At 52.6% G+C, this 22,451-nt stretch overlaps 1 long non-coding RNA gene across 1 annotated transcript in view; it reads right to left on the bottom strand.

Annotated features, from left to right (window-relative positions):
- The window catches only part of LOC128151351 (uncharacterized), an 87,446-nt gene extending 76,695 nt beyond the window's left edge, over positions 1-10,751 (bottom strand). Inside the window, exon 1 of the long non-coding RNA XR_008238351.1 lies at positions 10,652-10,751. This is a non-coding gene — a long non-coding RNA (uncharacterized LOC128151351). The remainder of the gene's footprint in view (positions 1-10,651) is intronic.
- Between the last annotated feature and the right edge of the window lie 11,700 nt (positions 10,752-22,451).

Genomic DNA, 22,451 nt, shown 5'->3' with positions numbered 1-22,451 from the left:
AAAGACTCCAAGGGATGGAGAATTTACTCTCCCCTTCCTCACAAGCTGGTCCAGCATTTAATTAAATTCCAAATAAAAAAAAAGCCACACACGCTATTTTCCAGTGTGAAATTGGCTGATGGCTGTTTCCAGCCCTGGGTGTCTCTCTGTGTTTCCTGGTGTTGGGAGTGTTCATGTATCAAACACCTTCTTGGAAAGATGCATCACCTCATCTCTTACCACTCACCCCGTTTAGGTGCTGCTTCTATACTGAGTCAATCCTTAAAATATTTGCCATCAATATGTCAGGTATGTAAATTAGTATTTAAGTTCTGATGCCCTGTACCCAATTAATGACTTAATCTCCAGCTGCACAGCCAAGACAACGCTGCCAAGGAGGAGCTGTTCCCAGACTACAGTTCACGGTTGGTCCCTGCTACAGAAAAAGTCACCTTCTTTCAATAATTCCTACTGAAAATTAGAGCTACTCCCTACATGCAGCCACGGGGAAATCCCAGCTTTCTGCATTTTGATCTGGCCCTGAAGGACGGCAGCCTCAGCTGGGGTCCGGCCATCGCCGCAACGCTGAAGGTTTGACCCAACCATGGCCAGGGCTCTGCCTCCACCAGCTCACCTCTCCACCCAGGGGAGAGCTCCTACAGCAGCTCAGGTGCATTTTTGCCTTTGACTACCCACCCGCCAGCCAGGCTGGAGGAATGCAGCGTGGTCAGTCCTGTTTGCTCATGGAAACGGCTGGCTTTGCTAGCAAATGCAGAACTGAAACCATTTTCAAGACGTTTGCTGACCCTCCACACCCATTCTGCAGTACAGGAGGCCAATAATTATTTACCCAGCAATACGTTAAATAAAGAGATAAAAAAAAAAAAAGCTTTTAGGACAAGCAGAACTACTTATCATTTCCTTCAATCTAGGGTTGGGTTTTTGAGAGTCATTCGCCTACAGGTGATTGACAGCAGTGTTTTATGATGAAATACTGTTTGCAAAAACATCTTGCCTAAAAATGGTTCCACCAGAGCTAATAAATTCCATCAGCTAATCTGACGTTGCCACCCACAAAACTTATTGCTCATGGATACAGATGTACAAGCCCCAAGACGCAGCATCAGTGGCAACAGGGGCGGGGAGCCGATTTAACTGATACTCTCCAAAATTCTGCGTCTTTGCAATGAGGAAAACCAAACACTGATTTTAATGCAATCTGCCCCTTGAGAGTCAGGGATCTCACCATGAATGACAACGCCCCAGCAAGCACTGTTTGGTCCATTCTCAGTCTCAAGGACCTTTGCACGCCCCGGCCGCAAGCCCTCCGGGTGCCCGCTGGCACTGGCTATGCTCTCTTCCATGAACTGGTTGCAGTGAGCAAACACCGTGCACGAGACAAGACCGAACACGTTGTTTCCTCTTTGCGACGCGTTAGGACGCCAAAAAGCACTTCTTTGTAGAATGCCTTTATTCAAACTGCCCAAGACAACAATAACGCAAACGCAGGGAAGGGTTTACTCATTTTCCAAGTGGAGAAGTAACATTAAATATATTTTGCAACCTGTGCTGGCAGGAGGGAAGCTACATTCCCGTTCTGCACAAGGGGAGACAGGGATACAGAGAGAGGTAAAGTGATCAGCCCAGGGTTTCTGAAGACCACTGGTAGCAAAGTGAAAATCAGGAGCCTCTGCATTCCAGTGTACTGCTGAAGTCTAGCATAGCATCATATTTTTAAGACAGAAGCCCAAGAATGTTTCAAAACTTAGATTAGCTTCAGAAAGCAGCACACAGGGACATCCTTGAGGTCAATGATCCCATTGGCACACTCAGATTAAAGTTTAAGATTATTTAAGAGTTCTCAAATAACAGCAGGTCAGTAAAACACCCTGTCTAGCCCAACTGAAGTGGCTCATAAGCTCAGTCTTCTTATACCCAACATTTACTAGGTTTGATATCATCTGTTGCTCTTTAAACAGCTCCCTGAATATTCAGAAAGCCCTCAACAAAAATGAGCATACAAGCAGAGAAATAAATGCAACCTCTTCACCCCAGTGTCCCAAACGCTGTCAGCTCCTTGGAGAGGAGCATCTCTCGCTAGGCAGGGGAGTCACCCCTCCGGCTACTGCCTTGCTTCCCTTGGAAGTTGAAGGAGAGAGCTGGGAGCCTACATCCCATCCTAAAATAAAGGTCCAAGGCTGGTGGGTTGACTTATCCGGTTAGATCAGCCTCTTCGTTTCTAGATGACTAAATTAGTTGTGACAAGTTTGGCCTGAGTTCCATTCAAGCAGCCTCACGCAGAAAGCTTTCCAGATGCTGCTGCATTAACCTCAGTGATACACTCAGTAAATCCAAGGGCCACCCATTCTCGTTACAAAGCCCTTGGGCAGTTTGCATCAGGCAGCCCAAGCCAGGTCCACTGTGCTCGCACCCTGCCCTGGGGTTAGCTCACGCGTGCTGCACTGTCCCTGCGAGACTCTCGGGCACAAGTCCACAACGGGGTTTGGAACAGACATAAGTCGAAAAAAGAAAAAAAAGAAGAAAAAAAGAAAAAATTTTTAGAAAAATTAAAAGGCACACAAGGTAGAAATTTTCAAAAGCACGAGGCAGGGAAGGTAATTAAACCAGCTCGGGTGTTCCCTGCACCTCGGGCTAGTGTCGGGAAAAAAGCCCATATGAGCACAAGCAGAAAAAAAGGCAATAGCCCATAATATGCACCCCGGTGCTTCTCAGAGGCTTTTACCTAAACGTTGCCAGGGTGATGTGTACATAAGTCTGTCCTTGCTCTGAACCGCAATCACCAGCTTGACAGAAAACACCCAACTGGGATCCGTGGACAGGTATTTGTCAGAGGAGCAGAACGAGGTGTTTTGTTGGGATTGTAACCTGAGAGATCCCGCCGGCTGCAGGGAGCCCTCGGAGCACCCGACAGCTCCCATTCCCCCCATCCCACGGGGGATGCTGAAGACCACGGGAAGAAAGAGCCCGTGGGAGAGCCGGGCTGACACCACCCGGCTTTGCACAGACCCAAACCCATCCACGTTTGGGAGGAGGAGACCAGCACTAGGAGTGCGTGGGAGTGTGCAAGTGCAGGGAAGAAATTTGTTTTTTTTTTTTTTTTTTAAAAGGAGACTTCCTAAAACATGATTCACAACATCAAACAACAAACTCTTTTAGGAGGTGAGGAATCTCCCCAGGAGCTGCCCCCAGGTGTTATTGGCAGGGACCTTAACTGCAGCAAGCGAGAGGTGGGACTGAGCCCTCTGCTAGAAGAGACATTTGTGGGGTGGACTTACACCCACAGAGAACAAGCCCCCACCAGCTGCTAAAGGAGCAACAGACCCTTTCACATGAATGGGATGAATTTAGGACAATGCTCAAAAGGAGCCTCAAGGACCACAGCCAAGTTTAGAAGATGCTCAAGTGAACAGCATTAACCCAGCCTGCGGGGACTCCACCACCCTGAGCTCCCTGGACCATTGCACAAGCCTTCTTACACCTCAGCACCTGAGCAAGGACAAGAAGTCTAAAGAAACAGGCTTGGAAAGCCACCAAGACAGAACCAGACCAGTACTGTGCTTAATGCAAAAACTCCAAGAGCTTTCTTGCAGAAAATTACACTTCCAGGATTCAGCTCCTGCAGCCCTTTACAGGAGTCTGATGGGTAACCTCCTCCACAGCACTCTGCATCCCTAGAGGGAAATCCATAAACGTGCAGAAAAATCACCCAAGGCCCCTGGAAACTGTTCCTTGTTTTGCATGCAAGTCCCAGCAGTTGTGAATACTTGGGTCCTGCTGCTGCTTTAGCTTAACACAGGAGAGAAAGTGCCATGCAGCCAGCACAGGACAGGGCAAGGAGCAAGTCCTCTGCAGACTGGGTTTTTGCCTGCTGTGCTGGTTCACTCCATCAGCCTGTGCAGCCCATGGGGATGAGGGCTCCAGCAGCACCCCGATAGCAGCAAACTCACAAGTCTTAGATTCCCAACACAAAACCAGACCGAGACCCTCAAGGGATTCTCATCATTTTGAGAAACCGAGGAAACGCTAGAAGACATTACTAGACCAAACGCAGCCTGATACATCTACTCACAGTGAACCTCTGAGCTGTGCCCCACCACCCAACCAGAGCAGACCCTTTTTTTAAATCACCTTTGACAACCTCCCCCTGTTTTGCAGATGATACTGGCTGGAGGAAGCAGATTGAGGGACCAAGCAAGGGCAGCCTCACAACTCCCGGATTTTCTGAAGCAGTTTTGTTGAAACTGGCAACTTAATTAGCAAAAAAAAAAAAAAAAATCCTCTGGTATAATTTAGGAAGAAACATTATTTCCAAGTTAATGAGAAAAATATTTTAATTACAGTATTTAACAAGTTATGACTATGCCAAAACATTCTCTTGGGAAGGCTGCACATGCTTTCCCTGGACTTCAAGCAAGGGAGAGCGGAAGAGGGAAGGGGAGAAAGCACAGGAGGAAAACCACAGAAAGGAAGACAAGCAGCAAGGAAAGGCTTTTGTAAAAGCAACAGCAAACTTTTCAGGCCCCTAGTCAGCCGTTAGCTGATGTAAAATGAAGGTAGAGTGGTTAAGAGCATTTTGGTGGCTCTCTACCAGTACTGGCCAAGGAACACAAATCCCTCGATCTTGATAATTTGCAGCCTAAGAGATCCAGGGATGCTGGCCCAGGGTGGCTCTGCACGCAACTGCTGCCTGGTGTTGCACATCGCCGTCCTGCTCCAGGTCCCTCCTGCAGACCTGTGCGAAGAACACATTTTCTCCAGGCTTTCACGACGCCACCGCAGCCCGCAGGCACGTGGGTGCCATGTTAACTGCTCAGCTTTTGGCAAAACCGAGGGGTAGGAAGCTTTTTCCTTTGAAGGCAGCTGATGGGGGTGATATTTGTTTTCTCTGCACGGCTCAACAGAAATATAAATTTCCTCATCAAAGCTGGAGACAGCAGTAAGTGGTGGTTCCTGTCAACTCAAGTTTCTTTCCTGGTGAAGTTCCTCTAAAGCAGCCAGGTCTCTCTCCCTTCTGGGAACGCTTTGGGCTTGCTCAGTGACCATAAGTCCCACTGGCACCAGACACCACCATAAAAATAGCATCAGTTTCAGGTATGTAGCCTGATATGCAAAATTGCCATACCTGGCAGATGATTCATTGATCCACATCATCTTATGACAGGTTCTCAGGTCTTTATTATTCCTGAATCACATCTGCTCATAAATACCAGAGGGTTTTTCACACCTAGTATTATTACAGTGAACAGCCAAAGGAGGACTCATTTCAGCTGCCTTAGAAAAATATTTCTTCCTCTTTTCAGCTTTTACAGGATTACAGGAAGGGACCAGCAGCAGAGGCTCCCCAACAAACAAATCATTACATATGTTGGGACTTACGGTTTCAGCTACTCTTGAAGTAATTAAAAGGTTAAATAATGGGAGAAAGAAAAAGAGGACTAAGATAAAAACAGAGTCATTGTTTACTTCCCCATGTTGGTTTTTAGATGATATCAAGCTCCTAACCAGGAACTCAAACAGCAGGGACTCACTTGGATAAAACATATCCTTCCTCCCTACTGCAGGCATTTGGGTAGTAGCTCCTGTGAGCTTGTGATCCCCGTTCCCGTAGAATAAGAGACTGGGATTTTCCAGTCACACAGAGATGCCGAACGCCCCGTCGGGCTGGCAGATCCCAGGACCTACCAATAGGGCTTGGAAAATTGTTGGCTGTTGGCTCGCTCACCGAGCTGAGACAATTCCCTTTTTTGCCTCGTGAACCCAGAACCATCCAAGCTTGAGTAAAAGAGGAGCTGGGGTCAGAATGAGGGGGGGACAGACACAGGACTGCCTCCAGAGGGGCATCTGGAACCCCGAGTTTTCAATACGTTTGATCAGAATAGTTGCAGAAAAAGCGAAAGGCGACTTTTCAGCAAATAAAGTATTCCCTCAGCCCTTACTTAATGGTAAAGGCCTAGTAACAGCCTATAAAAACTTCTACCTCCATTTCTCTGCAGGAAGCAATAGAGCGATTTCCCCACCGCCTGGGGAAATAACAACAGTGAGCCATGCTAGGAAACAGAGTACCGCGGGTCACGTCGATCCAACGCGGCAAGTTCGTCCACGAGCGGGGCCGGCTGCAAGCCCGCGCTCATGCAAACCTCCTCCAAGACCTGAACCTCTGACCTCCCAACCGGGAGACCCACCTTGAGCAGTTTGCCACACCGCAACCTGTCGAGTTGATTAATGTCATCGACACGCAGGGTTAGCGTTGGCTGCACGCTAAGCCACCTGTGTCATCTGTCAGTCCTCAAGAAGACACTGTTAACCACAGCTTCAAATTTCCTGAAACTGGAGATAATTGTTGGTTTTGGCCCGACTCTGAAACGTGCCCAGTGCGCCAGGCTCAAATGCTCCTTGGGAACGTGTGATTTAATAGGAGACGAAAAAAAACCCTGACTCCAGCAAAACTCCAGGCTGGAAAGAGGCTTCAATATACTTCAACAAGCTGCATTATTGCTTTTTAATGTTCCTCCTAAACCACCTCTCCCTCCTGCTTCAAACGCCCACTGCCATTAGACCAAAGCACTAGTCAAGAACTCGGAGCTGCGATAAAAGGCTAAACCATTGCTGCTGCTAGTGAAGTCACGCATCGCCCTGCATGTGCGCAGCCCTGCCTGGCTTTTTCCAGCTCTCACCCATCCCAGGCAAGCACTGAGTTTTGGAAACCAGCATGCATATGCAGGGAAAACCTCAGGAACAGGGGCAAGGTACAGCTTCAACACCGCTGAACACCCATTTGGCAAAACCTCCCTATAAAACCTCCCAGGCAGAATCCAGGTGCCTAAAGGATGGGGACTGGGTTGCTGGAGTTTGGGTTGGGTTTTTTTTTTTCCTCTGCATGGAGATGGAAAAAGTTTTTTCTTTTTTAAGAAACCCCAAGGCCTCCAGCAATCGTGTGGTCAGCTCCATGCTCCATGTACATGGCAACAAGTAAGATGCCTAATGCAGGTGGGTGCACAAGAGGGGGTACTCAAGAGAGCTCAAAGCTGCAACGTAAAACACGTCTCAGAGCTGGCAGGGGCTGGGTCTGCTTCAAGCAGGGTAGATTAAAGCACAGGTCTGGGCTATTTATTTAGTATTTACCAGGGACCGTGGCCCTCTTCTGCAGGCTGGGTAGGCAGGCTTCCTGGGAAGCTGGACCCAGGTGGGCTGGGGTGAAGCAAACACAGCATTTCCCAGAAGAAAGCAGGTCATCCCCCTTGCATTGCACAGAGCTTTCCCCACGGGACTCTGTCCACTTCCACCCCTTCTTGGCAAAATGGGGACACTAAACCTCCCTCTTATCGCTGGCCACGCAGCCACAGCCTGGGAGACTTTCTTCCTTTCGTTATGTGCCGCATCCAAAGAAAATATTTTGATGGCACTTTCCCCTGACAGGTTGCACATACCCAGGGAGGTCCGCAGCACACCTCCACCCCAGCACTGGGGTAGCCACTGCTACCGACACCGTTTGCTGATCCAGGCCCTGGGAAGGCGGCACAGGGACACCAGCATGTCCCTTTGCCAGGGTCAGGCTCCGGGGACAGCTCGGAGCACCGTGCAAAAGCCCCAGAGCGTGAAGGAGTTAAAGCAGGCTCATTGCTGAGGGATTTCTCCATAATCTGTACACATGTCATGGGGATCAGGACTGTGGGTGGTAGTGCTAGTCTGTGGCAGTCGTTCAGGCCCATGGCCCAGCACCTGACTCGTTCAGAAAGCCCTCTTATCCAAGCAGTTTTCAAATTTAATTAAGAGGGACCTATGACGGGCTTAACACTGCTGCTGTGCCAGCCTGAAAGCTCTCTCAGGAGTTTTGCACAAAGGCAGGAGGGAGCGGTGACACAGCTGAGGGATCACTTGGTCGGCATGGGGAGCCTTAGAAGGGTTTTGCAGAGTTTCACCCAAACCACAAAGCAACAGCAGGGAGGAGGGGAAAAAAAAAAAAAAAAAAAAAAGAAAGTGAAGGTGATGCTGAGAGCGAGGGGTCAGATTCTTTTCTGCAGAGGTAATAGTGGAACCAGAAGGAAATGCAGGTTAATAAAAAATGGGCTCTGTTAGTTAAAGTTTGCCAGCCCAAGAACGCAGAGTATCTGCTGCGCCCTGGGACACAGCCGGAGCCCCTGCGTTGAGCCGGGTCTCACCCTGCGCACGGCCGGCGAGGAGGGTGCTGTGGGAGGGGAGCAAGGCAAAACTGCCGGCAGCGCCCGCTCCGTGGGGCAGAGAGGTTGGGCAGGGGATGGGGAGCATACACAACGCTCTTCCAATGGGAAAATTACCGGTTATCGCAGTTCAGGCCCATCAGTCCTCAAGGATTGTGTTCATCCCTCCTCACCTTGGAAATGCATCCATCCTGGGTGCCATTGGGGTAAGAGGCAACCACTGGGCACGTCAACAGGCACTAATTTTAATGTCTCTTTAGGACAATTTGTCCCAGGATTGCTCCATTCAGGGCAGGGACCACTGGTTTGACAGCGTAATGGTGAGAACACCAGAGTACCGGTGCAGGAGGAAGATCCCCAGCTAATACAAACAGGCTAAATAGAGACTCATTTCCTAAAATTAGTGCTAGGCCAAGATCCCACGTGGAAGTTATGTCATTAACTGCTAATACAATTACCTGGATGACAGTAGCTATATGCCCTGACTTGAAATTTGAAGTCTTGGTTTGAGGTTGGGATTGAAGGGTTTGGGTGCCCCCCTCTCTATTTTTGGCTACTTGGCAAACTCACCCAGAGCAGGAAATTAGGAAGAGAAACAGTCTCAGTGTCAATACTTCTCGAGTCTATTTACCATGGGCTATTTGCACTAGATAATCGCTCAGAAGTGTCTCACCTCCTCCACTCTTCAAGAGCCAAATGATGTCATGGAAGTGGCATCCAGAGCAGGAGCCAATATGAACCAACATAACCTGGGCCCAGGAGGAAATCGCTCAGGAGCGCCTACAGACCCGTCAAATACAATTCCCTTTCTCCCCCGGGGCTGCCCATCGCCAGAACAGGGGCGCAGAAGGGGAGCACGTCCCCTCGCCCACCCCAAACAGCCCCAGCCTGGAAAGGAGCCCAGGGCTGAAGTGCCACCACGCGAGTGCCTGAGCAAGTCCAGAGCTCACAAACACGACTGCACACAGGTAGCTTTGTGAGTTTGGTCCTTTGCCTTCAAATGAGCCCAACTACAGTCGTTAAACAGCAAGTTTGCCAAATTTGAAAACTAGTCATGGCTCCGGCTGAGCTCTGTCTCCCTTTAATTCCTCTTAGCCAGCGAGAGCCATGGGACCCATTAGTATCCAACAGCCTCTGTAAAAGCTAAAATTGCCAGATTCCTCCTGGCTGAGTCCCAGCCTTTTTGCTCCGGGCAGGCCTGTCAAACCCTGCCTGTCTGTAAGGACATTTTCTCCTCACCACGCACAACTAGAAAGACTTATGCTGCAACAGTGGCAGGCCCCCCAGGATGCCCTTGGGAGGCTCCTCACTCCCCACGAGGACCACCAAGAGCATCCTCACAGCCCGAGGCACTCAGCAGTGAGCAGGGCCAGAATGCAACCCGGGTAGCAGCAGGTTTCCAACACCCGCATCCCTGTCTTGCGTCTTAACCCACCCCTCCGATTTCTGAGGGCAAAGCCCCAGCTAAACCCACCGATTCAAACACGTGAATGAGCACCACGACACGGCAGCCTATGCGCAGGGGGGGTGGCAGCAGGGGTCCGAGCCACATAGGGGTGATTAACAGCCCGGTGGCCACCTCCAAACCGTGACAGAGCCATAGCATCTCACCCGGGGCCACTCAGCTCACTTAGCTTTTACTCCCACAGGAGGCAGCCACAGAAGAAAAAAAAAAAAAAAAAAAACAAAAAACCACCAAACCCTGGGAGCAGCCGAGGGGATGAACCGAAGGTACTGAGTACAGAAAGCAACACGGGTCCGCTGGGGTGGCTTCCGCCGTGGCCGGTCCCACACCCACTGGGGTCACCCGTGTGGGCTCCCACCCAGCCCTCCGCATTCCTGCACCCTGGGAGCCGCTTCGGTCCAGCCAGACACAGGCTCTGGCACCGCGCTCCCAGCAGCAAGCCCTGCCTGCGCTACGAAATCCGTTAATCGGGGCGAGCAGCAGGGAACCGGGGACGGAGCGTAACCGCCTGTCGCCGAACAAAACCACGGCTGCTGCCCACCCACGTCACGGACGAGCCCCGGGGGAGACCCACGGGGTGCCAGCCTCTCCCAACGGCACCCCAGCCCCGGCGGGGACCCCAGATCAACACCTCCAGCCCCATGGCAAGTGGCCACCTCCAGCACGGGGAGGGCGAGGGGGAAACAAGGGCGGCAGGAATGCTAATACACCCCTCACATGTCCAAACACGTTTCCTCCGGGCTCTTTCAGGGCCAGGGAGCTGCTGCCCAGCTGGGGGAATTTGGATGAGGATCGTTCTTGGGAAGAGCTCCCAAATCCCACTCCAACTCCCTCCGCGGGGCTGCAGCCAGCAGGGCAGGGCAAGGGGCTGAGCACAGGCACCGGGCAGCTGCGGGGGTCCAAGGCACTCCTCAGAGGGGACCCCCATGAAGAAGGGGACCCCCTTTACCTGGATGGACTTCCAGACCCTCAAAGGGGAAGGGACCCACACAAACTGGAGACAACTCACAAGTTGGCATTCCTTCCAGCTCCTTTCAGCTTTCCGTGGGCACGCTCTAAAATGCACGCACGGGGACCGCAGGGACAGGCCTGCATGATCTTTCCTTGGCAGACCTCAAAAAGAAACATCTTGCCATTTCATCCCACTATTTAAAAAAATAAAAGCAAAGGGGGGGCACATATCAGATGATTAAATATCCACAGCAGCTGAGAGAAAGAGTAGGACAGGAACACAGGAACCAAGGGGAAAAAAAAAAAAAATCTGCTTTTTATTATTAAACTATTATCTCAAATTTCTAATAAGCAGGTTGAAGTTTAAATTACAAGATCTCTAACAAAGTCAGGATCCAAACAGTTCAGGAGCCTTCAGATAACAATCGCCTTTCCCCAGATCAGTTTCAAGTCATTTCTTTGCAGAGACAAAGCTCCCATTCAGAGCAGGGCAGAGGGACCTCAGGGATTTTATTACCCTCAGCATTGTAGCCCCGAAGACACAGCAGCAGGGAGAGAAGCGGGTCCTGCTTTCCCGGCGGTGCCGAGGGCAGCGCACCTGCAGCAGGACGGCACGGCGAGGCCACCGGGACCGGGACCGCTGGAGAACAGAGGCTCGGTGGCAGCCTGGCCCTGGGAAGCGCAACCTGAGACCCTGCTCAATACAGCCTTGCAAGCCTTCCAGATTTTGGGACCAAAAAAATTTTTTTTTTTTTATTTTTTTTTTTATTTAAAAAAAAAATTAAGAGGGGAGCAGGGACCCCTGAGTGCACACAGAGTGCTGTCAGACCTGGTCTGCCTGGGGTGAAAACTGCTGGAGAAACCATCTCTGGTCCCCATAGTGGCAACCAGTTTGGATGCTGTAAAGGATAATGCCAGAGCCAAATGATGTGCCACAGCTTGTTAGAGCTGGGATTAAACCTTGAAGGGTACCTTCTACTGATAATCTGGCAGGAAGGATATACCAAACTGCTGATAAATAAAAGCTCTGCTGAAATTTAAGGGGAAAAGACATTTGATAGTCATTTGGGAAGGTGAAGCTAGGCTAGGAGAGCAAATCCTTTGCCAGGTGATAAGCAGTGAGCTCCTGGAGCACGGAGCAGCTCAGTCTCCATTTCCAGCACCACAGATCATTCCTCCCACAAGACATTGAATCCAGCGTCTTTAGCACCTACTTCAAAAGTATCCTAAACTGGAAAAGCCAGTGTTAAACAAACCCCCTCAGGACAGGGGCTCCCAAATGGTTGGAGGACCTGCAGATCACTGATTTCTTCTAATTCCCCTGTCACAGAACCTCCGAGGTCCGTGTGCATGGCTGATACAAAGATACGAGGTGCCTTGCAAACATAGACACCCCAACCCCACTTTCACCTGTGGGTTTGGATATGCCGAACCCATTTTCAGGTCAGGCACATCGGATATGTCACCACAGGAGCCTTCAGGAGCTCCTTACCCAGGTCCCACCAGCTGCTGGCAAGGGCTCTCCCCCACCTCCCTTCAGCCTGTGCCCCCAGGAGGTACCACTGCCTGAAGAGACAACAGCACTTGGACTAATTGGGGTTAATCAAGCAGGTGCAATAGCACATTGCACCATGCCATGACGACCAGCTTGTCAGGAGCTGGCTGGGGGACCCTGACACCAAAGCACAGGCTTGGCACTTGCATCCCCCAGGGACCAGCTGGCCAGCACGGTGCTCGCAGAGCCACAGCACCCGCCTCATCCTCAGCACGGGGAGGGAGGATTTGCCTGAAGATGTCACCCCTTCCATCCCTCCCCTTGCCCCCAGCCTGCTCCCTTTCCACAGCGACAGAGGGGGAGGAATCTCTTCCCCACGCTGCTTTTCCCCATGGGTCTTCCCCTCTCTCCCAGCTCCCCCCCTTCTCCCCCTCGCTCAGTATTGAGGCTGATAATTACCGCTGAATAGCCTTCCAGATTCCCATGCTCGTCAACCTGCCCTCCCTTCCCACCCGCCTCCGCCAGCCCCGAGCGGGGAAGGAAGGATTAGCCACCGCTGACCACAAAGCAGCCCGAGCTGGGGGCCACGGGGCAGGCAGGACCTTCACCCCGGCTGGGCACGAGTAGGTGAGCTCCCGGAGGATGATGCACACCCACTAGCCCAGGAATTTCTGCTGCTCGACACCAGCGGAGGGTTGGACGCAGGAAGCCAAGGCTGGGGACGACGCTGGAGACCTTTCTGCTGAGCACAGGGACCCCAAATTCCCACACCTTTCCGTGTGCAAGCCATCGTGCACTAAAGGCTCGTGGCATCACTAACTGCTCCCCTGGTTCTGAGCGGAGTCGAGACAGTGATTCCACCCATGTTACGCACCAAAGACACGGCAAAGCTGAGAACAAACCAACATCTAAACCCTCTCCCCTGCTGAAGCCAGAGATTAAGAAGGAATTTCCTCCTCCCGTTTGGCCCCTTTGGTGAAGGGCACGTCCTGGGCAGCACCTGGAGACGATGGTCCCTCGCACAGCCCAGCACTGTTCAGCCTCACCACGCCGGCTCCAAAGAACTGTCTATCCCATCCATCCCACTTCAATGCTGGTTGCGCCAGTGGCACACAAAAAAAAAAAAAAAAAAGGTAAATGCCCTGAATTGGCACTCGGGACGGTGTCACCGGTGACACATTGCACGCAGCACCTCGCACCCTTGCACACACGCTGGCCACAGCTGAGAGCAGCTCTAGCAAGCAGTCCAGGAGGCAGGAGGAAAGCAATTTAATTCCTGCTCTGCCAACAACCTATATATCACCCTGAAAAACTTGCCCTGCACCTTCCTGGCCCAGCCTTCCTTCACAATTCCTCTAATTAATTCAGGAGAAAATTAATTACAGGGGATTTTCAGAAGCACAGCATCTAATGATCGACTCCCTCTGCTCTGAACCAGATAATCTCAGGCTCCTATTTGCGCTGCCAAACCTGGCTCTCCCACCTCCCCCTTCCCACCCCAGCACAATACCACACTCTAAATTAGGCAGGGAAAGAGTCGCTTGGCAAAAGCGAATCAGAGCACTAAGGTCAGGCCCTGAAAAACAACAAAACTGCCTAAAGAAACCCCAGCGTTAATCCCGTCATGCTTCCGCCAAAGATTCCCCTTTTCAAGTGTTTTCTTCCTGGTAAACAAAGTTCTCTCCATTGGGCTGTGAATTTCAGGACATGGTTGCTTAGTAATACCGGGCTGAAAACCAGGAGGTTTGTCCTCCCCCTTCACCCTCCCTCCCCAGTCCTCGGAGGATAGCACAGGGTTTATTAAAAAAAATTAAAAAGGTTTTTGAAATCCAAAGGCAGGACAGAGCTGATTTACACCGCAATTACTCCTGCCTGAAGTGGAGTTTTGCTCCCAATAATTTGGATTTGCACGCAATGGAGATGCTCTCCCCATCCCTCCCCAGGAGCCGGCTCTGCCCATCTCCCCTTGCTCTTGGGGATGCTGTGCACCCAAAACCCAGGCTCCACATCCCCTGCCGAAGCAAAGGCTGCCCCAGGGTACCACTCCAGACCCTGCCCACAGGTGTGCTCTTGCTCACCCAGGGGCTAGAGGCATCTTCACCCCCATGCCCACCTCCCTGCCCAGCTGCAGGAGTGATGCCTGCATGAAATCCCTGGGCTCTCTCTGCCCTCCCTGCCTATATTTCCATGACCTCTACTTTCCCCGAGGTCAGTTGCACCATCTCGACACCCTCCACACCCATATTGGCGCCCAGCAGTTACCCTTCCCCTGAAAGCCACGTGCTCCAAATCGTGCCAGCCACGAAACAACAACAGGGCTCAACTCTTCCCCTTCCCATGAAGCAGCTCCTCCTCCGAGCATCCTCCACATTGCATCGGGGAGGACAAGCTGGGGCACCAGGCCAGGGTGGGAGACGAAGGAAGCGCACAAGATGGAAGTGCTGGAGCCATCCCCCCGTGTCCCTGAGCATCCTCCACATTCATTGCAAGAAAGCAAAAAAAAAAAAAACACGGGCAAGAGGGTCACCAAGGGCACTGCGCCGCGATGCACGGCTCCAGTGCAACCATCCGTGAACACAGGTTCGCACAAGCCTTGCTTTCCCAGTTGGTACAAACAGCGAGTAAAATACTCCCTCTGCCTGCCCTACTTAAATCTCAGGGACTGTTTCAGCCGCACTCAGAGCCCAGGAGGACGCATCAACGCTCTTGGCCCGGGTACCACAAACGAGAGGCCTCTCTGCGCCACGGGCTCCCAGCAGCACCCGCGAGGAGAGGGCTAGCACAGGCGCCGTGTCCGAAACGGCTCCTGGCAGCCTGCTTGTAGGCAAACAATAATCCTTAGCTTGGCCTGAAACGGGTCAGGAGCCTTTCAGTCCATGGTCTGGCACAGCCTCTGCTTCCAAAGCCCAGATCCCACTGACTTCAATAGGAGTTAGGCGTCTAAGTACATCTGGCCCCAACTTCACAGCATCCTCCGAGACGCCCAGTCTGAGCGGCTCCGGTGATGCTCCCGGCCTGCCTGGAGATCGGACATCTGCTTTCATTTATGCCCGAGCCCTGCAAACGGCATCCCGGGCACCCGCCACCACCCGCCCGCTCTCCCGAGCCCCAAATCGCTGCTTCTTGGCAGGGACCAGCCCAAGTCTGGCAAAGAGATGGGAAGCTGTTCAGCTGCATCGCCCTCCCTCTCAGGCTTGGAAGAGCCTTTCAGTTAAAGGTTTGCTCCGACTCCTGACTAGCTATGTCAGTCACACTCAGCCATTATATAATAAATGAAAAATGCATTTGCCTGGGTGGCAAAAGAGGGTACTGCCAGCAGCCAGGGCTCGCGAGAAGCAAAGCTGCACCCTCAGCTTCTTGCTTAAGGGTAAGACCACACCAGCAGCAAAGGTACATTTTTTCTCCCCCCCATCTATTAGCTAACAGGTGGCTGCCTCATAACACGGACAAGATTTTAGGAGATCAAAGCAGGCTTTCACTTATTTCAGCCTCTTAAAACTCCGTTTAAAAATTTGACTAGGTGTTACTTTGCCTAGGGTAAGGAGACATCTTTCTCTCCAAAGCCAGCCAGCGCTCAGCTTCTTTGCAAAGGTGTTCAAAGCATCCTCTGTTCCGACCTTCCTCCCTCCGCTGGTCCCACCAGCCCAGCAGCAACGCAACGGGCAGCTGGAGCAGAAATGGGAGCTGCAATACCAAGCAGAAGTCTGAGCTCACCAAGACGTTAGCATTTCATCGGTACTCCGACTCCACGAGCTGCACCAGCACTCGGCTGGAAATTAGCCGAGGAAACTCTGAACAAAGTTGTAGCTTGAAAAGAGACCAGAGGATGCATAAAAAGCTACCATTAAAGTCGCTTGAAGTTTTGGGAGGTGGGAGTTTTTTCATAAAAAAGGGCAAAGCAACCCTAACTCTTACAAAACTCAACTTTTCACCAAAACTGTTTCCAAACCCAGATTTCAGTACAAAAGATAATAAGAGAACAAAGCTGTATTAGATTATATTAGGAAAAAACCTCTCTCCCCTGAGAAAATGAGCATTAATGGTGTTCCACAGCAGTCCCCGCAACTGACAGCAGGACAGGGACCCCCACCCCTCTCCCTGCTGCCTGTACATGGGTAAAACATCTCTCCTGCTACAAGAAACAAGCAGAAATTGCAACCAGGAGATGGAAACAGAGCCAGGGCAGGCACAGGGAGGTGTCCCCGCTGAAGCGGTTGATGCTGAACATGCAGCTCTTTTTGGAGCACACCGAGGTGCCCCAGCACATGGGCAAAACTGGAGTTCAGGGCCACCGGCGGGTGATGCCAGCTAGCCACAGGATTCGGAGGCCGCAGCAGCACACGAGCGATGCATTTCTTCCCTGCACTTGCAAACGGCCCCTCTGCGGCCCGCAGGACTCCCTACAACCAGCCTCTCGAGAGATGCTGCAAAAACAAGAAACGAACCCCGACAGCAAAGCACAGAGCCACAGACGTGAGAGGGAGAAGATAAAGCCCCAATTGTGCATCCTTCCCCGGGCCGCAGCGGCGCTGGGTCGCCTGCGTCATCCTCCAGACAGCAGCACCCACAAGGCCGAGGTCTATTTTCTGTTTGTTTTCCCAATTTCTCAGCAGCAAACCAGGCCAGTTGGAAAGAAAAGGAGTAAAAAAAAACAGAGGGGAGGAGAAGGGAGGGGGGGAATTAACTCTTTGCAATCGAGTTGTCCGCCTTCATGAGATTTTAATCCTGCCACAGCAAGGTCAAAGTTGAACTCTGGGGTAACGGGCTTTGTTTTGTCCTTGGAAATAGCGTGCAGCCAGCAGCAGATGATACTGGGATGGTGACACTGGGCTGGAGGAGGGCAGCGGCACGGCCCCTGCTCCCAGAGCGCCGCTTCTGAGGGACCAGCTGCTTTTAACTCACTTTTTTAAAAAGACATTTCCAACCACCTCACCCTTGAAACCTCCAGTCTGAGTTTTCTTTTTTAAAATGTTTCTTTTGTCATGTTTTAAAGTTTCTTTTTAACTTTCTCCTTCCAGCCAGACCGCAGCCAGGTCCTTAATAAGTATTCTTTCTGGGCTGGTAAAAGATTAAGTCTTACTAAACGAGACTGCAGCTTTTTTTGGCTCCCTGAAGACACTGAGCACCCACCGACCTCAAAGGCTGCTTAAGGCATCGGCTGGGAGTTTTAGTTTCCAGGCGAGCATCCCTCCCATCCCGCGCTGGTTGTCAACACATCACGACTCTTTTTTTTTTTTAATTAAAACAAGTAAACTCTTCTTAAGCGTCACAACTCATCACGCACGAGTCGCTCCCCGCAGAGTTAAGAAGTGACATAGTGGGGTCTCCCCCGCCCTGCCCCGCTGGGCGCGGACGCGTGGCCGTGGGCAGGGAGCGCGCAGCGCGTTGCCGTGGGAACGCTGCATCCCGGCGGGGCGGGAAAAGAAAAGGATGAGCGGGCAATTAAGCAGGGGCAGCGATGACATCATCAGCCGGGCAGCCAATAGGCAGCAGAAGCGGTGATGTCATGGCCTCACACCCACACCCCCCCCCCAGCCTCACCGAGACCGAGGGGTGACCCCGGTGGGGAGAGACCCCCCCACACACACCGCCCCGGCAACATCCTTCGCCCGGAGGCATCCACGGGGATGTCACCCACTCGGGGGCCGGGCCGTGGGACCAGTCCCTGGGGGGGTGTTGGGGGGGTCTTTCCTCCCTGCAGTCACCCAGCAGAAAGGGGCCCCCGCGGGACTGGGCAGCCCTGGGGGGGGGCAAACCCACCCAAACGGCACAGTCCTACTGCGCGCCTGCAGCAAAGGAGCTTCAGCCTCTTGAGATTTTGGGCAAAGGGTTAATGTCAAATTTGTTATTTTTTTTTACTGTTTTGAGATTTTTAGCCTGAGCTGGGATTGAAGGTTTGAGCATCCCCGGTCAGCCTTCCAGGCTGGACACCCCACACGAGCCGAGATGCTCAGCCACCGCAGCGAGTCCGCAAGCTGCGACTTTGTCAAAGCATCAAAGCTGGGACAAAAAGTCCCAGCGACAGGGCGAGAACAGCCACCGCGGAGCTGCGGGCAGGGTCTGCACCGAGGCTTCGGGCTCGGATTTATTGCTGGCTAAGTCAGTGCTGAAAAAGTAGATCAAGGGGGAAAAAGGAGGGAGGGGGGGACAGAGACTGCATTTCTAGTCAGCATGGATGTCAGCACTAGGAGTGCATCAGGAAGGAGATTATTTGCACGAGAGCAGCGTCAGGAAAGCTCTGGACCCAGCAGCTCGGTCATATCTGGGGGCAAGCAACGTCCCCTCTCCGGTCCCCCATCTGGCACGGGAACAGCGTGACTCAACGGGTGACTCACCCGCCTCAAACGAAGCCAGTGATGAAGGACTTCATTCAATCAAGATTTAGATTAAGCCAAACTCCTAAAAAAGCCATGCAACGAGAAGCACCGTACCCCGCGCCGGGCTCAGGACCCCATTGCGTCCCCCCCAGCCCGGGAGCACCCCTCCCGCAGCCCCGGGGTGGCCCTGGCACGGTGCCGGCAGCAGCCGGGTGCATCTGAGTCACGGCCCACGCTTGCTCAGGCTCACCTGCTCAAACACTCGGGCACGTCATTCCCCGCAAGACGCTGTTGCCAAAACTGGGGCTCGGCCGCTCCCAAGAGACGGGAGGAAAACCCGGCCAGGCGCAGAGGACGGGTGCATGGGGGGCAAGCCAGCCCTGCTCACACCACCCAACCCCTTCACTCCCCCTCTTCACCCACCCTGGGGGGACAGAAAGGTGGCACTTGGAGGCTTTTCCCACAGGGGGATGTGGCACATCCCGATGGCGATGAAGGCAGATAGATGGGGTGCACGGCCAGAAAGCTGCCGGGGTGCTCAGAGGAGACACGCTGAGGGGAGGGAGAGACCCAGAGCCAAAGCCAGCGTCATCTCACACAGAGCCGCACTAATCGGCGCGCTCAAGCAGCACAGGAATTTTATCACCTTAAGACAACTCCAGGCAGGTTTCTCCTCCTTAGTCCCACTGTTTATTAAACACACGGGCAGGCCAGCCCTGCCTGGCCAGCAAGGCACAGGAGAGTCCGCTCTCCTCCGGTTCACGGGGCAGGTTTGGGTGATCGGTTTTTGTCTGCCCTGCTGCAAGACGCCAGCAGCACCTGGGTGAAACATGGCTGTCCTGCAGCTAAAGCTTCTCCCTCAGTTTCTTGTCCAAGGAGAGCATTACCACGTTTTCCCAAGCTCTACAATTTCCAGGCTAGTGGCTACTGTGGATCAACAAGCACCAGATGCCCAACACTGAGGATCAGTCCCAAGTTGGGCACTTACTCTTGGCAGCAACCAGAAAGGGAAAAACCCATTTAGAGCCAAGAGTACAGTTTTGGGAGCCAGGCAGCCAATGCCCCAAGCTGCACAGTCCTCAGCACCTCCCTGCTGCAGCAGCATGGGTCGGGTGATGCGCTGCTTGCAACACAGCACTGGGCTCTCCCTGTCAGCTGAGACACGAGTCACAGTTACCGCAGATTGGTGTATTTGTTTAACATCCTGCAGCGTTGAGAAACCAGGAGGTATCTTCAGGGAAGATCTTGCTCTCCCTGTCATAGCCCACTGTTTTATGTCCTAGGGATGGTCACCCAAGGGCCAGCTCCGGCTCCTGAGGATCGCAGCCTGGGAACTCAAACGCTCCTGCTCCCCAAAACGAGACTCACAGGTCTTCTCCCATGCATCTCCCCTGCTGATCCGTCACAGATGGTTTTGCCACAATTGCTAATTTAGCAAGAGGGAGACTGGGGCTTGTCAGCAAGTTGGATTAAAGGGGGATTAACAACGATAACATTTCTGATACCATGGCTGTCCAGCGGCCCTGTGCCACAAGGTCAGCCATAAAAAGCCAGAATGTCACCACGGACTTTATGATAACCTAACATACCTGGTTTTCTGCCAAGAAGAGATATGAGCATCTCAACAGCAAAGACAGATGGGCCAGAGCACCTCTGCAATCTTCTGACCTGCTAAATAAGGCTTGCCAGTGCAGCCTGTGTATGCACCGTTGGGAAGAGAAAAAGCTCTGCAAGCCAGTGCGTTTGCACACAAACCCCTGCACCCCTCCAAAGCACTGACAGAGCCAGCCTGGCTGCTCCTGCACAATCCAGCCACATACACAGGTTTGCTGTCCACACAGCAGGAAGCTACAGAGCTTCCCCAAACAGACAAATATCATCACAAGAAGAAATCTTGAGATGCATCTAGTTGCTCTCTCTGCTCCAAAGCTGGAGCCAGACCCTCCACTTCTGCTCCATCCTGCACAGAGCAGCTTTCTCTATCCGTGCTTGAGCAACAAGCAACAAAAAAATCATTTTCAAAAAACCAGCTTGTTCTGAAAACAAGGCATTCCTCACCATCCCTCAGAGCTACAGAGCCCCAGCACGAGGACTCCCTCCTCCAGTTAAAACAAGCCGAGAGCCCAGCGCACGCCAGCTCCCGAGTGCCAGCCACCAGCAGGTCCTCCCCTTGGCTCTCACCCTCGCCTGCCATTCAGAAAAGCCCGGGGAGGAAGAGGATTTGTTAGCTCCAGTCGGGCCCATTCCTGTCCAACAGGTTTGCTCTCCCGTCCCACATTGTTACTGTTCCCATGCAACCCCCCGTAGGCATATTGGGGCACGTCCGGAAACGATTACGATCAGCTACAATAATGTTCGAGCAGCTCCAGAGCCCAGCCAATGCAGAAAAACACCCTGTTCCTTCATTTTATGAATGAGTAAACCCTTATGCTTTCTATAAATGTCAAGATAAATTACCTGTGGGCATTCCCCTCTCAGCACAAACAACCGCTTTACTGCTGCAGCTTTTTAATGGAGACATCAACCCGAATTACTTTCTTTTCCTGCGGAGGTGGGGGATATCAAAGGAGGGGACAACGCTCGTGCCCAGAGCTCCAAAGGTTTAACCTTCCCCACCCCACCTGCAAGCCTCCTGAAGGCAAAAAGCCTTCATGGCGACTCACAGAGCTGCCTTGTTGGGGTCACGGGCGGCAGCGCCCGGGGTCTCCAGCTTTAGCAGTGCCCTTCAGGAGGAAGAAGGGCAGCCCTGAGAGCAGCAAAAAGCCAAGTCCTCCCAGAAGAGGAATACTGGTGGCTTCATCACTCCATGGCTCTGCACCCAAGTGGAGAACTCCTCTTCAGGGGGCTCCAGGAGGACAACCAAGGCACCGTGACCACGAGCAAGGCTACAGGAGGGGCTCAGCAGATCCTGGCCAGCCTCCGGCACGCAGCACCGCAGACAGGAGCCCAGCCGCAGAGCCACAACGTGCCGGTGCCTCTCTGAGCGGTCCACCATCATGGGAGTGCCATGGGTCCACCACCATACTGGCCACTGGTCTAGGACTGGGGAGGGGAACCACTGGTTTAAACTTTGGGAAAACGCTTCGAGCTGTCACCTCCTTTCCCACGGCAGGAACCAGGTGGCTCGGTGCCCCATGAGAAGCCACCGTGTCCCAGCAAAGAGCCATGAACCAAGGGGGACAGGCCGTCCTCCCCACAACACCCCGCAGGCAGCCAGAGAGATGCCACATTCCCGTGATGGGTCATTCCCCACTGCTGCTTTCCTTCCCCTCCCCCTGGAGCTCAGGTCTGTTTCCCAAAACACATTTGGAAGGGAAGCAGCTCCCTTTCCCAAACATGATTCACCTTCTTTCAGCATTGATAAGGCATGTCTAAAAATACACAGAGATAACGATCTCCAAGACACAGGTGTTGGCCTTTCTGGCACAGCAAAAGAAGAACGGGGAAATAACCAAATGTTGTGCTCAATAACATGAACCCACATTTTTGATTTAGGACCTGGGTATAGAGAGAAAGTCACAGATGCCCCAGTGCTCTCTGCCCAGGGGCTGCCTGCAGCAGGCTGCTTGTAGCCAACAGGACAGTACCAGGATGGCCAAGCCTGTCTCAAAGCCCTGCACCTCTTGGAGCTGGGGGTGAAGAAGAGCTAGGACACATTTCTGTGAGGCCACTGCATGCCGGTGTCCCCATAGAAGTCCCCTGGGTCTCACGGCACGAGTCCCCATCACACCAGTACAGCAGCACCTCTGCTATGGGAGCAGCACATTTAGCAGCGACACCGGCTTTGCCGGGACGACAACAAATGCCATTTAGTGTACGCAGCCCCGACTCAGAGCACGTCGTTTCAGCCAGGGTACCAGGGTTTGCAACTGCAGAGCTGCAGCCGCATCTCCGGATGGATCCCCACAGATACAGTCCCAGCTGGGGGAAGGGACCTGGGAAAAAAAAACAACCCACCAAACCCCTTCCAACTCCATGGGCTTCCTTCAGGCCCTGACTTGTCAGGCAGGCTTGCTTTGGTACTGTAGCTTATCCAAACATCTTCA

The sequence above is a fragment of the Harpia harpyja genome, chromosome 14, assembly GCF_026419915.1.
Source record: "Harpia harpyja isolate bHarHar1 chromosome 14, bHarHar1 primary haplotype, whole genome shotgun sequence".
Classification (NCBI taxonomy): Eukaryota; Metazoa; Chordata; class Aves; order Accipitriformes; family Accipitridae; genus Harpia; species Harpia harpyja.
Note: the sequence above shows the minus strand (reverse complement) of the source record. Positions and strands in the feature narration are given on the sequence as shown.